Raw genomic sequence first — 13,166 nt, 5'->3', positions numbered from 1 at the left:
TCCCTGAAGAGTTCACTGCACAGCGAAGCTTAACTGCAGTAAGCACAGTGAGGAAAGTGGGGGAAGTAACTTGACAGTGGAGAATTCTGACCAGCACGGCTTGGACAGGAGATCAAAGTCAACAGCAACAGTGGTGTCACAGCAAGAGTGTTCGCCCAAGACGTGACGTGATGCAAACTGTACCTGACCTCTGGGGTCTCCCTATAAACCATATCCCCATGCTAAGCTAATCATGAGAAACACAGGGAAGGAACTGCTGAGGAGTAGTCTACAAAAACACTTGACTAGCACTCCTCAGAACCGCTGAGGACGCCAGAAACAAGGAAGGTCTGAGGGACAGCCACCACCACGACGTCCTGAGGACACAGGGTGACTAAACGTAACGTGGGACCCTGGATGGGATCCTGGAACAGAGAAAGGACATTAGGGAAAACTAAGGAATCGGTATAAAGTATGCACTTTAGCTAATAACAATGCCTTGGTTCACAATGGTAACAAGCATCCCATACTAACCTAAAATGTCAGTGATGGGGGGGCAGGGTTTGTGGGAACTCCCTGCAGTGTTTCCACAATACTTCTGTAAATCGAAAACTGTTCACAAAAGAGAAAATTTATTTTAAAAAATTTAAGCAATACTAGATAATATCCCCAAAACGTGAACTGACATCTCTATTTTCCAGAAGGACAAAAAAGTAGAAGCTTGAGGGCAAGTCGTCATCACATCAAAATTTTATCCCAAGGCTCATTTAAACATCTCTGTCCTTCTTGAAAGTGAGGACATGGAAGGACTACTCACATTGTTGTTGAGAGAGTCAACAGTAAGCACCAGGACAAGAATTTTTTTTTTAAATCAAGGGATAATGGGGTACGTTGTTTGCTTACTGAAGTAACTAATATGTCTTTTGTTCCACAGACTTTGATACTGGCCAAACACCAAAACAAATAAACCAACGGACGCAAAGGGCTTTGTTAGGTATAGTGTAAAATATTGATCCAGGGACTTCCCTGGTGGCGCAGTGCTTAAGAATCCGCCTGCCAAGGCAGGGGACACGGGTTCGAGCCCTGGTCCGGGAAGATCCCACACGCTGCGGAGCAGCTAAGCCCGTGCGCCACATCTACTGAAGCCCACGCTCTAGAGCCCGCGCACCTAGAGCCCGTGCTCCGCAACAAGAGAAGCCACAACTAGAGAAAGCCTGCGCACAGCAATGAAGGCCCAACACAGTCAAAATTAAATAAATAAAATAAACAAATTTTTTAAAAAAATAAAATATTGATCCAAAAGTAAAATAATAAAAATTTTTAAAATATTGATCCAGTGCCCAGGCTCTGATGATATCATAGATAAAGGGACACAGCCCTCAGAAGTAGGTCCAGAATCCAGGAGAATGATTTTACTGAGCTTCCCAAAAAAAGACTCTAAAAGTGATGTGAAAAGGTTTTGCACGTAAAAAGTACAGACTAGGAGAAGCCTTTGAGGAGGATTTTAAGTAGCAAAGACAGAAAAGCTGGAGAGGCCAAGGAGGAAGGGGCTTAGGAGTGGGTAGCAAAGCGAGATGATTGGCTCTGTTATCCAAGCACAGAGCTGTCCAGCTCACTCATTCCACCTGCCCACCACGTAACTGTCTTCTCCTCTATCTCTGTGAATCCATAACAACATTTTTTAAACCTACTAATTTCATCATTTCTGGCTCTAGTTACAAGACCGTTTTCTAGAAGACCTGATTTTGACTTTCAAGAAAACGACAGATATGTACTGCATTCTACTGAGGTTCCCTTACTGCCTCCCAAGGAGAGAGACTACGGGTCTCCCAAGAGAAGCATCAAACATGAGAATAACTTATTCAAAAGTGGGTGGGACCGTTCAAAAATTCATCATCAGTAAAAGTTTTCTTCCTATTTTTACTAAATAACAGAAAGGGAGGAAAAAAAGAAAGTTCCACGATTCAGTGATTCCCAAGATTTGGCAGACTAAAACCTGCATTTCTTTTCCACCTAAAGAAGTCCTATTAACATTTGTGGTAAACATGAAATACTTCTATTTGAAAGCAGTTTCAGGATTTACTCAGGTTCACAATACCAATTTTTGCCTTGCAATTGAACATAGGTGGTACATCAACCCTGAGAAAAAATGAACCTGAACAAGCAAAACAGTAACAAGCAAACAACAACAGGTGAGAATCAATAAGATGCAGTTGGGGAGAACTACAGAGCTGGGAAAAAGCAAACACACACACACACACACACACACACACACACACACACACACACACACACACACACTCGTTCACTCAACATTGACAGCAGTTCTTTTTTTAGCAAATACCCAAATCCCTACACAACTAAGAAACCTCTCACTGGGGCAAATTAAAACCCACCTAAAAGTAAGCAACCAGCTTCCAAGATCTGGGACCTCTGCCCTGTGCACGGCTGGAGCCCCTGGGTTTCCCTCTCTGGCCAGTGGTGGTGGTCATGCCTCACCAAGTGCTGGGGCAGGAGCTGGCACAGGGCAGAAGGGTCACTGGAGCTGGAACAGGTATGACAGGTTTCCACGGGAACCACCACTGAAACAAGTCACCTAGAGTGAGTCACATCCCGGGACCATTCCTCCAGGTCTGCATTTTTAATAGTTCACGTTTCCTAACATTTGCAGGAGTGAACCAGCCGGCCCAGGCCTGGAGCAGGGGTGGTAGCAGAGGGCAGGCCCCCTGAGGCCCCCTGTGGCTGTCTTCCTGGACTCAATGCCACCGTTCCCAAGAATGATGAATGACTTCTTTAAGCCCAGGTCAGATCAACCAGAGACTTTTTAAGACCTGAAGAGTTCTCACCATGTTGTCAAGTGCCTGATGCCATGGGGGGCGGCGGCGGGGAGGAGGGGGGGTTTAACCAGGCCAAGGATGGAAACTTCTTTTGGAAAACTGAGCACAGTGACTTGCAAGCTCTAAACAAAAGCCTTAGGTTATTCACATTAGCCTGAATAACCCGAATACCACGGGCCAGGTTACAGACATCTCAGTGGAGGAAAGCGAAGGGCAATTCCTTCACAGGCATGCTAAATTTGTTTGGGATCAGGGCAAACTGACCTTCCTCTAGCCAGCGTCTCCCACTCCCCCCAGCCTTGTCCCAATTCTCACTGTTCAACTTCATTAGCAGGATTTAAGATGTCTACCACCCTTTATTGGGAGGAGACTGCTCTTTGCAATTGCTTATACAAAATAGGGCCTCCATGAATGTTTGTTCTAAAGGTCTGTCACATGATATCTGATCCCTCAAGGACCTCTTATCCTGCTTTCATCACTAGCCAGGTGGGTGTGAAAATGAAGTGCCTTCTCTTTGGAGGTGGAGGGTCCTTCCAGATAGCTCAAGGCTGGGTGATGGATAATGCGCAAAGGAAAACAACACCTTAACTTGGAACCAGAAATCTGCATCTGATGGGGCCCTCACTGGGATCACCTGCTTTCTAAACAGAGGGGAGGGGCTGCAGGGAACCTGTGGGAGGGAAACTCTGAGCTTACACGTTCGCAGGAGCCTTGGGCTGAATTTTGAAACCCGCCAAACACTCTTTTCATCTCGCACTTAGTACATTTCAAGTTTGGTTTCTGAGTGAATGAGAATAAATAAGGAACTAAAAATCATCCGATGGCTAGGAGAACAAGGAGAATAGCATTGTTTAAATCCAGAGTGCTCAGAGGTGCACATCACTGCAGCCCGGAGACCTGGTCCCTCAAACGTAGGTGATCCTGGCCAAATTGTGAACCCAAAGAAAAGTTTGAAAATGACTATTAGAGAATCACCTGGAATAACGGAGATTTTGTAAACCCCAGAGCTTTGCCTTCTAGAGAGATGCTAGAGTACAGTGGTCAGAGCAGCTGGCAGACTGCCTGGGTTCAAGTCCAGCCCTGCAGCTCCCGGGCAGTGGGTGGTGACACGTCACCTTGTCACTCTGTGCCACAGCGCAACCCTCACCCCTAACCCCGTCTACAAAGTGAGAGCAATGATGCCCCATACGCTTGGTGGGAGGACTGATTACATTAATATATACCAAGCATTTAGAAACATGCCTGGTATTATATGTTTTAGGCATTACATGTGCCCCTGCTCGCCGTAACTAGAGAAAGCCCATGCACAGCAACGAACACCCAACGCAGCCAAAAACAAATAAATAAATAAATTTATCTTAAAAAATACATATGGATCACATGTGATTCAGCTATAAAGTTTTGTGTTTTGTTTTGCCTTTTTAAATTTATTAAAAAAAAATCTTGGAGTCCTAAGAAAATCTTTTTGCTTTTACATCTTGGTTATGATAAATGGCAAATGAGAAACTGGTTTTGAAAACACAGAAGAAAATTTTAACAAATCATGGAGGAAAATATATTAATAAAGTTTACTTATATAGTTGAAATTTGAACAGAACACTGAGGTGAGGGGAGTTCATTCCAGATAAAATTCTGGGAACTTTCAGATTCCTATGGCTGTTTTCTTCTCAGAGAAGAATTTAATTAGCACCTGAAGACCAGAAGAATCTAGTAAGAAAATATAATTCAACTAAAATATAGGAGACTCGTAGCACAGGGAACTATATCCAATATCCTATGATAAAACATAGTGGAAAAGAATATGAAAATGTATATATATTTACAGCTGAGTCACTTTGTTGTGCAGGAGAAATTAACACAATACTGTAAAACAACTATGCTTCCCAAAAAAAAGAAAGAAAGAAAAAATACGATACAGGAGACTCGAGTCTCAGTACTGGCTTCATCACCAACCTGGTGCCTTAGACAAATTATCTTCTGTTTTGTGCCCCAATTTCTTCATGTGGGGATAAAACACATATGGCAAAGTAACTCTGAGAATTAAAACATGGTTTTAATAATTAAAGTTTTAAGTGACCATAAGACGTGTTGTTTTTCTCCATTAACAAAAGAGATTCAGTCACTCTCTTTAAAGCTATTTGTAGAAAAAAATGGTGATTTTATAAAAATTCAAGCAAAAGAGAACTTTGTACGCGGGCCTCTCACTGTTGCGGCCTCTCCCGCTGCGGAGCACAGGCTCCGGACGTGCGGGCTCAGCGGCCATGGCTCACAGGCCCAGCCACTCCGCGGCATGTGGGATCTTCCCAGACCAGGGCACAAACACGTGTCCCCTGCATCGGCAGGCGGACTCCCAACCACTGCGCCACCAGGGAAGCCCAAAAGAGAACTTTTAAAGTGAAATATAACTGTCCCACCCTCTCCACTCCTCACCTGCAATAACTTTTAATAATATTCTGCCATCCTGAAATCTCTTTAAAAAAAAAAAACACATAGCAAATCCACTGCTTATCTTATAAAATTAAAAATCCAAGCTACCCAGTTCTCTCAGGGTTACTTGAGATGTTGCCTCCCGGGCTTGAAGTCCTAAAAATTTCCGCTGAAGAAAACATAACTCTCAAAAAAAAAAAAAAAAAATCCAAGCTACCATATGATTATTTTAGCCTATTTCTGTCTATTATTCTCCTGCCTTAGGGGCAGCTACTTCAGATAGCTTGTTTATTTCTTTAACTTAGGACAAGTTAAGGCAGAAGCCAGATGCTTTTCATACGATCTCTTTCAAGCTTCAACTTAACTGCATTTCTCGGTGTGATGTTATCTCTTCTATAGGTTCCTAGAGCACCAAAGACTGTTTTTGTATTGACTGTATATGTGAGAGCTGCTAATTAAAGTATCTGAGCAGATACTTTATTTTTTTGAATTTTATTTTATTTTTTTTTATACAGCAGGCTCTTATTAGTTATCTATTTTATACATATTAGTGTATACATGTCAATCCCAATCTCCCAGTTCATCCCACCACCCCCCGCTCCCCTTTCCCTGAGCAGATACCTTAGACAGGACAGTCATGTAACGTTTTTTCAGAAACCCTTATGTTATTGGAGAATAAAGATGTTTTCCCAAGAATCGGAGGCACTGTCGCTGATACTTTTAACAATTTCTGGGCAGTGGCTTGAAGGAAAGACAGCAGCCCTGGTGTGAGCGGACGCCGCCCTCGTGGCCGGGATGGTGCGCGGCAGGCTCACGCCCAGACCCAGCCGCTGCGGGCAACAGCTTACTCGCCCTCCCCAAGCCGTGATGCCCCACGCACTAGCTCACGGGCAAGGCCACCACCCAGCATTCTGGGATCACACTGCCTCGTCATATGCCGTTCTTACACGGCAGGCTGGTTCAGAGGAAGAGGATTCTCCTTCTGTAAATGGGATCTGGGAGACCATTTTCATTGCCTACCTTGCTGAGTACGGGGAGCGTGGGCTGGGGGGTAGTTTTTACTGTGAGCTTTTCTTTGGTAGGGGCTATTCATTTTGAAGTAAGCAACTAAAATGAGCGCTGGCTTGAAGTTAGAATTGTTTTTGAGTCTAAACCTGTGATATACACACACATATATGTAACACACAAAAGTAATAACAAAAATCGAATATTCGGTAACATTTATATATCACAAGCTTAACAAAAAGAAATAGAGCATCACAGATCCATTTGAAAACTCCCCATCCCCCAGCCCCATTCCCTTCCCTCCCTCCCCAGACGGAGCTACTAACCTGAATTTGGTAATTATGTATCTTCCCCATCCATGTTTTTACACTTTAACTATTGTTTCTATTCATAAACAATATGGAGTACTATTTCTTTTTTTTAATTTATATATATATCGTACCATAAATACCAAAATGAAACACCGAGTCTTGGTAGCTGTTTTAACAATTATAGATAATATATGTAAAGCACTGAATGTTCATCATATTATATTAAATATTGTTGTCTATAAAGCATCTACTTGAAACTAAACAAATTAAACATCTGTCTCAACAGAACTAGGGCCGGGGGCTTCCCTGGTGGCACAGTGGTTGAGAATCTGCCTGCCAATGCAGGGGACGTGGGTTCGAGCCCTGGTCCGGGAAGATCCCACATGCCGTAGAGCAACTAAGCCCGTGCGCCACATCTACTAAGCCTGTGTGGTCTAGAGCCCATGAGCCACAACTACTGAGCCCACGCGCCACAACTACTGAAGCCCGCGCGCCTAGAGCCTGTGCTCCACAACAGGAGAAACCACTGCAATGAGAAGCCCAAGCACCGCAACAAAGAGTAGCCCCCGCTCACCGCAACTAGAGAAAGCCTGCGCGCAGCAGCAAAGACCCAACGCAGCCCAAAATAAATAAATTAAATAATTTTTTTAAAGAAATAGACTTTACAAAAAAAGAACTACGGCCGAAGACAGCTCCAGCCACGCTGGCCTCCATGCTGTGCCTCACTGGCCTGTGGCCTTGGCACTGCCGTTCCCTCTTCCTGGAGGTCTCTCCCCCTCTATTCATTACCCTCCCTCCTTCCATCAGCTCAAATAGCAGCCCCGTCGCTCTCTAACTCCTTACTCTGCTTTATTTCCTATGGCCGGATCACCGGATCATGGCCATCTGCCTGTTTCATGTCTGTTTCCCCACTGCAGGGCAGGCTCCCTATGCACACCTTCCATTGGTTCATGCTAGATCCCAGCACCTGGAAGGGGCCCAGCACGTAGCAGCTGCTCATCTAGTCCGTGCTGACAGCCCGCATCATCTCACAGCCTGTTCACTGCTCAAGGCCTTCTTAGTTCCAACACGGACAACTCTGCACATTGACAGACGCTCCCTTCCTAACAAATATACTCCTATCCTCCTGTGCCTATACGTCGCAGGTGGTCAGCAAATATCTTATTAATGCGTTTTTCTTAATCAAAAAGTACTCCTTCCCTTAAATATTATATGAAAAAAGCAAGACAAAAAGCTGTATGTATATCTGATGACAAGAATATCAAAAGGTGCTTTTGAAAAACGCTCTAAGGAAATACAGAGTACTATATATTTAACATAATACCCAACAAGGACCTACTGTACAGCACAGGGAACTACACTCAGCGTTTTGTAATAACCTATATGGGAAAAGAATCTGAAAAAGAATATACACACATATTCATGTATATTCATTCTATATATATTCATATATATAGGTGTGTGTGTATATATATATATCTGAATCACTTTGCTGTACACCTGAAATTAAAACAACATTGTAAATCAACTCTACTTCAGTAAAAAAATTAATTAATTAAAAAAAAAAAAAACCGACAAGGAAGCCAAACAAACTGGTAGCAGGACTGTAGCTGTCTGGGTGTTGTCTCTTGTTCTTTTCTCATAATGTCCTGTGATGTGTCATTATCAATTTTACTTTTTTGGGGGAGGGCAGCAACAAGTTTATATACTTTGATCCAGTAAACCCATGCTAAGGAACTTATTCTAAGGGTTTGCTATTACTTTTAAAATAAGAAAAAACAGGTACCCAAAAGTAAATTCATTGAGTGCTACAATGTAACGAGTACATTCAAGAAGTAACCGGGAATATAGTCGCAATTTAACTACTGTGTCTGCCCTCAGAGACAGTGCCATCTATTTGGAAGGGGAAGGCAGAACATACCAGAGACAATACAAAGATATTCTGACACCACGTAATCGGCAGCTAAGTGCTGGCGGATCACATGTATTATAGGAGCGACACGGAGCGGGGGTGAGTGCGGGCTGTTGCCATCAGGGAAAGCTCTTTGGCAGAGGGAGCCTGTGGAGCCAGGACTTTAGAAATGGGACTGGGGAGAAACAGGGCAGATCTCCGGGCGAGGACTGCCCGCGGTCCTACAATAGGGAATCATTACGTGCCATGGGGACAGTGACAAATGACCCAACTGAAGCCCAGAGGCTATGGGAGGACTTGGGAAGAGTTGGTTCAGGGCAGGAGGGGGTGGCACACTAAGAGTGTTTAGAGAGAGCAGCGCTGGACCACGGCAAAGCCACTGGACTCGACTGGACAGGAGCGGGAGATGAGAGTTCAGTCACCCTGCACGTCTGGCCGGACGCAAGGACTGGAAGCTCGGAGAACAGAAAGAAAACCTTAAGATCTATCTTCCTTGTACGTACGAACTCAGAATTTCTCGAGGGGAACAGTTTTCCTCTTTGAATTTACAATCATACAATCGGATTTCACTTTTAAAAATAACCTCTTTCTAGGGACTGCCCCGGCAGTCCAGTGGTTAGAACTCAGCGCTTTCACTGCCAGGGGCCCAGTTCCATCCTTGGTTGGGGAACTAAGATTCCGCAAGCCACACAAGCCTCAAGGCGAGGCCTAAATAAACAAATAGATAGATAAAAACCTCTTTCCATATCACTTTTATGTGGAATCTAAAAAATACAACAAACTAGTGAAAATAACAAAAAAGAAGCAGACTCACAGATATAGAGAACACACTAGTGGTCACCAGTGGGGAGAGGGGAAGGATATATCACTATAGAGGGATAGGGGAATAAGGGGTACCAACTATTAGGTACAAAAAGGATATATTGTACCACACGGGGAATACAGCCAATATTTTATAACAACTATAAATGGAGTATAAGCTTTAAACATTGTGAATCACTATATTGTACACCTGTAACTTATATAATATTGTACAGCAACCATACTTCAATTTTTTTTAATTAAAAAATAAAATAACCTCTTTTCCCTGGTACCTTTACTCTCAACTTGTAAGTAAAATAGTTGAGATTCATTCAAACAGAATCTTTATGTATAAATTCACAGCTTTGGTTTCTTACAAACTATTCATTAGAAATTTCCCACGTTTAGGGAAAATTATTTCTTTGCCAAAGTCGAGCCTTATTATTTTGACGTTACTTAGTCATAATCCTGTCTACCGAAGCGCTTGTTTTCTTTACAAAATTATAAAATCTTAAAGTCCTTCACTGGATACGGCTAGCTTCCTTTTAGTTAGTAAATGTAAAGTGAAAAATGTATCAAAAGCCTACTTGAAGTAGAGTTCACAAAATAGGCACAGAAAATAGAGCACTGTCCGGATACTCTTACTTTATGGAAATACTGTTGCACCAACTATAGTTCCGATAAATTAAAAATTTAGAAATTGGAAATGTAGTATTTGGAAACGTGTGCTGTTAACAGACTTGGTATGTATGGTGGTAGCTACAGTTAGGGAGCATCTGCTAAGTGTCCTACACACCAAAGGTTGTTAAGTCCCAACAGGGAGGCATTGTATGAAGATGCAGTGCTAACAGGGCAGGGCAGGCCCATTGTTCAATCCCAGCTGTAACCCAGTTGGGAAACCAGCGCAGGATCAGATAGCCATGGAAATGAGACCATGCACGATGGCCGTGAAGCTAGGGAAAGGTCACAGGGAGAAGGGGAGATGGTCTCCTCATGGCACCTTCTAGCTTAGGAGAAACCTGAGAGATGGCTCCAGAGAACACTTCTCTTGGGTTCAAAGAAATCCATTTGAGGAAGTAAGTCTATGCCAACCACAGGGAATGAAATGTGGGCCATGTACTGGAATACGTATCGCGTAATTCAAGAGATGTTAACGATGGAATAGCTTTTCCTGTTTCCTTGTGTTTTAAATTTAATCACTCTAAATGAAATTATGTTTTGAAAAGATACTACTTGCACAGAGAACAGAAGTCAAAGGGAAGGGCAAGGCACACTGTGAAAAGTCAGTCCCTTTTCCTATCGGATCGGCCCAACCACACAGTTCTTCCCAAAGCAACCTCTTCTGCCTGTGTCTCCAAGGCCGTAAAGGTAAACGTATGAACACATCTTGTGAGTCCTTTGTAAAGTTGAAGAAACTGCCCATATAAATCGCGTCCCTCTCCTTCTCGCAAGAGGCCTCTCCCTAGGACTCCCTCCTGAAGTCCCCCTCCCCTCTCCTCACCCCTCCTCCCTTCCCCTCTCGCCCCACACCTGCCCCAGAGAGTGTGTCTTACCTGAAGACAAGTGCTCCTGGCTTCTCTCCAGTGCACAGAGTTTAAAACAACGTTGAGGCCACCGAGCTACATTAACCAAAGCGCCATCATTTGTTGAAGTAAGAAAGGGGTATGGATAAAGTACACAACACACGATAACATACAATCACTAATTTCTCCACAGTTGCTAAGATTTAGGCCAAAATCAGCTTGCTCGGGGAAGAAGAATAAGACTGAAAACGGTAAGGCCTATTAAAAGGCCTGGAAAACTCGAGAAGAGTAACTCTCTTGTTGAGAGACTTCTGAACCCCTTAAGCCATCAAAAAGCAAGTACTTGTTACATTCTCCTTACTCCCTATTATGTCTGCATTTTCTATTGCCATTCACAGACGTCTGTTGGACAATGTTAATCCATACCTATGTTTTAAAATTGCCAAGTATTTACAACTTGCAAACCTCTTGGTGCAGATGGATAATCAGAATCGTCCAGCTCTCTCTCCACCATCTTTCTATGCCGCCATAACGGTGGGCATGAATGTCCTGGCTGATGCTCTCAAGACCATCAACAATTCCTAAAAGAGAGGCAGATGCCAGGTTCTTATCAGGCTGTGCTCCAAAACCATCGTCTGGTTTCTAACTGTGATGGTGAAACGTGGTTACACTGGCAAATTTGAAATCACTGATGACCACAGAGCTGGGAAAACTGCTGTGATCTTCAAGGGCAGGTTACACGAGTGTGGCGCGATCAGCCCCAGATTTGATGTGCGGCTCAAAGATCTAGAAAAATGGCAGAACAACCTGCTTCCATCTTTTCAGTGTGGTTTCACCGTCCTAACAACCTCAGCGGGCATCGTGGACCACGAAGACGCAAGACAAACATACACAGGAGGGAAAATCCTGGGATTCCTTTTCTAGGGATGCAACACATATGTGCAAATAAAATGCCTCAATGGAAAACAAACAGAATTGTCCAATGTAAACAACACCTCCCAATTGTACAGCAGGTTGTTCACAGAAAAGTCTTTTATACAACAGTTGGCAGGATTCTAGGCACTTAGGCAAAACACCCTGGGGAACATAGAAAATAATATTTGTCCAGGTCATATTCCCCTTGATATTAAAAACCTTCAATATTTCAAAGAAACTACATCTCATCTCTTCTTAATCCAATTTCCCCCTGAATTCAGTTGTCTTGTTAAACTGTGATGCCCAGTAGATCTTTGTTAGTGTCCTAAAGCTGCACTGCCCAATATGATAGAAACAGTTATATGTGGCTATTTAAACTTAAATTAATTAAAATTTAATACGATTTAGAATTGTTCTTCAGTAATGCTGGCCACATTAAAAGTGCCCAGTAGCCATGCGTGGCTGGTGGCTACCGTATGACACAGCACAGATATTCATCGTCATGGAAAGTTCTATTAAACAGCACTACTCAAAAGGCAACTTTTAATTTTTCCTTCTTCATTTAACCGGGAAGTTACATTTTGGCATAAAGTAAATGAATTTTCAAAAAGCTAGAGGTTACCAGATAGTTTGAAACTGCAGATTCAGTCTCCAAATCTAAACCAAAATAATTGCAAATATCAGTTACCAAAGCAAATGAAAATAAACTAATACAAGACTTCTCTGCCCATTTCTGCTGGCTGAACACCAAGTCATCTTTCAAGATTCAGCTCTGGGACTTCTCTGGTGGTCCAGTGGCTAAGGCTCCGCACTCCCATTGCAGGGGGCCCAGATTCGACCCTGGTCAGGGAACTAGATCCCACATGCTGCAACTAAAAGATCCCACATGCCGCAACTAAAAGATCCCACATGCCGCAACTAAAGGATCCCACATGCCGCAACTAAAGGATCCCACATGCCGCAACTAAGACCCAGCGCCCAGCGCAGCCAAATAAATAAATAAATATTAAAAAAAAAAAAAAAAAGATTCAGCTCTCCCTGAAAGGCCTTCCTGACTCTGCTTAACTCCCATGGGCCACCAGAAAAATGATCACTATCGCACTCACTGAATTCTGCACATGGGTCCAGCAAGGCTCCCAAATAAAAATATTTTTTATCTACTTAATTGTCTCTACCTCTGTCTCTAGATGTTTAAGAGCATGGACCTTAGCCCACTGGTCATTATAACCCCAGTCTGCACATACCTAGTAGGGAACATAATAAAAACTAAACCAAGGCACTGGCTACATCATGTACTGGGCACCAGTTTGTGCCAGGAATAGGACTAGTGCTAATTTCTGGGGTTGTGGATTGACTACAAGAAGTCAGACCCACCCTCAAGGAGCTCATAGCCAGGCAATTATTTTCTTACAACTGATTGGAAGTGTTATATGGACTCAGAAGGATTCTGTTCTGC

The 13,166-nt window shown here is 43.2% G+C and overlaps 1 pseudogene; it reads left to right on the top strand.

The window, feature by feature from the left end:
- Window positions 1-11,335: 11,335 nt before the first annotated feature.
- LOC136137168 (small ribosomal subunit protein uS8-like) lies at window positions 11,336-11,719 on the top strand (annotated as a pseudogene).
- Window positions 11,720-13,166: the final 1,447 nt, after the last annotated feature.

This window comes from Phocoena phocoena, chromosome 17, assembly GCF_963924675.1.
Source record: "Phocoena phocoena chromosome 17, mPhoPho1.1, whole genome shotgun sequence".
Classification (NCBI taxonomy): domain Eukaryota; kingdom Metazoa; phylum Chordata; class Mammalia; order Artiodactyla; family Phocoenidae; genus Phocoena; species Phocoena phocoena.
This window is presented reverse-complemented; position numbering and strand designations above follow the sequence as displayed.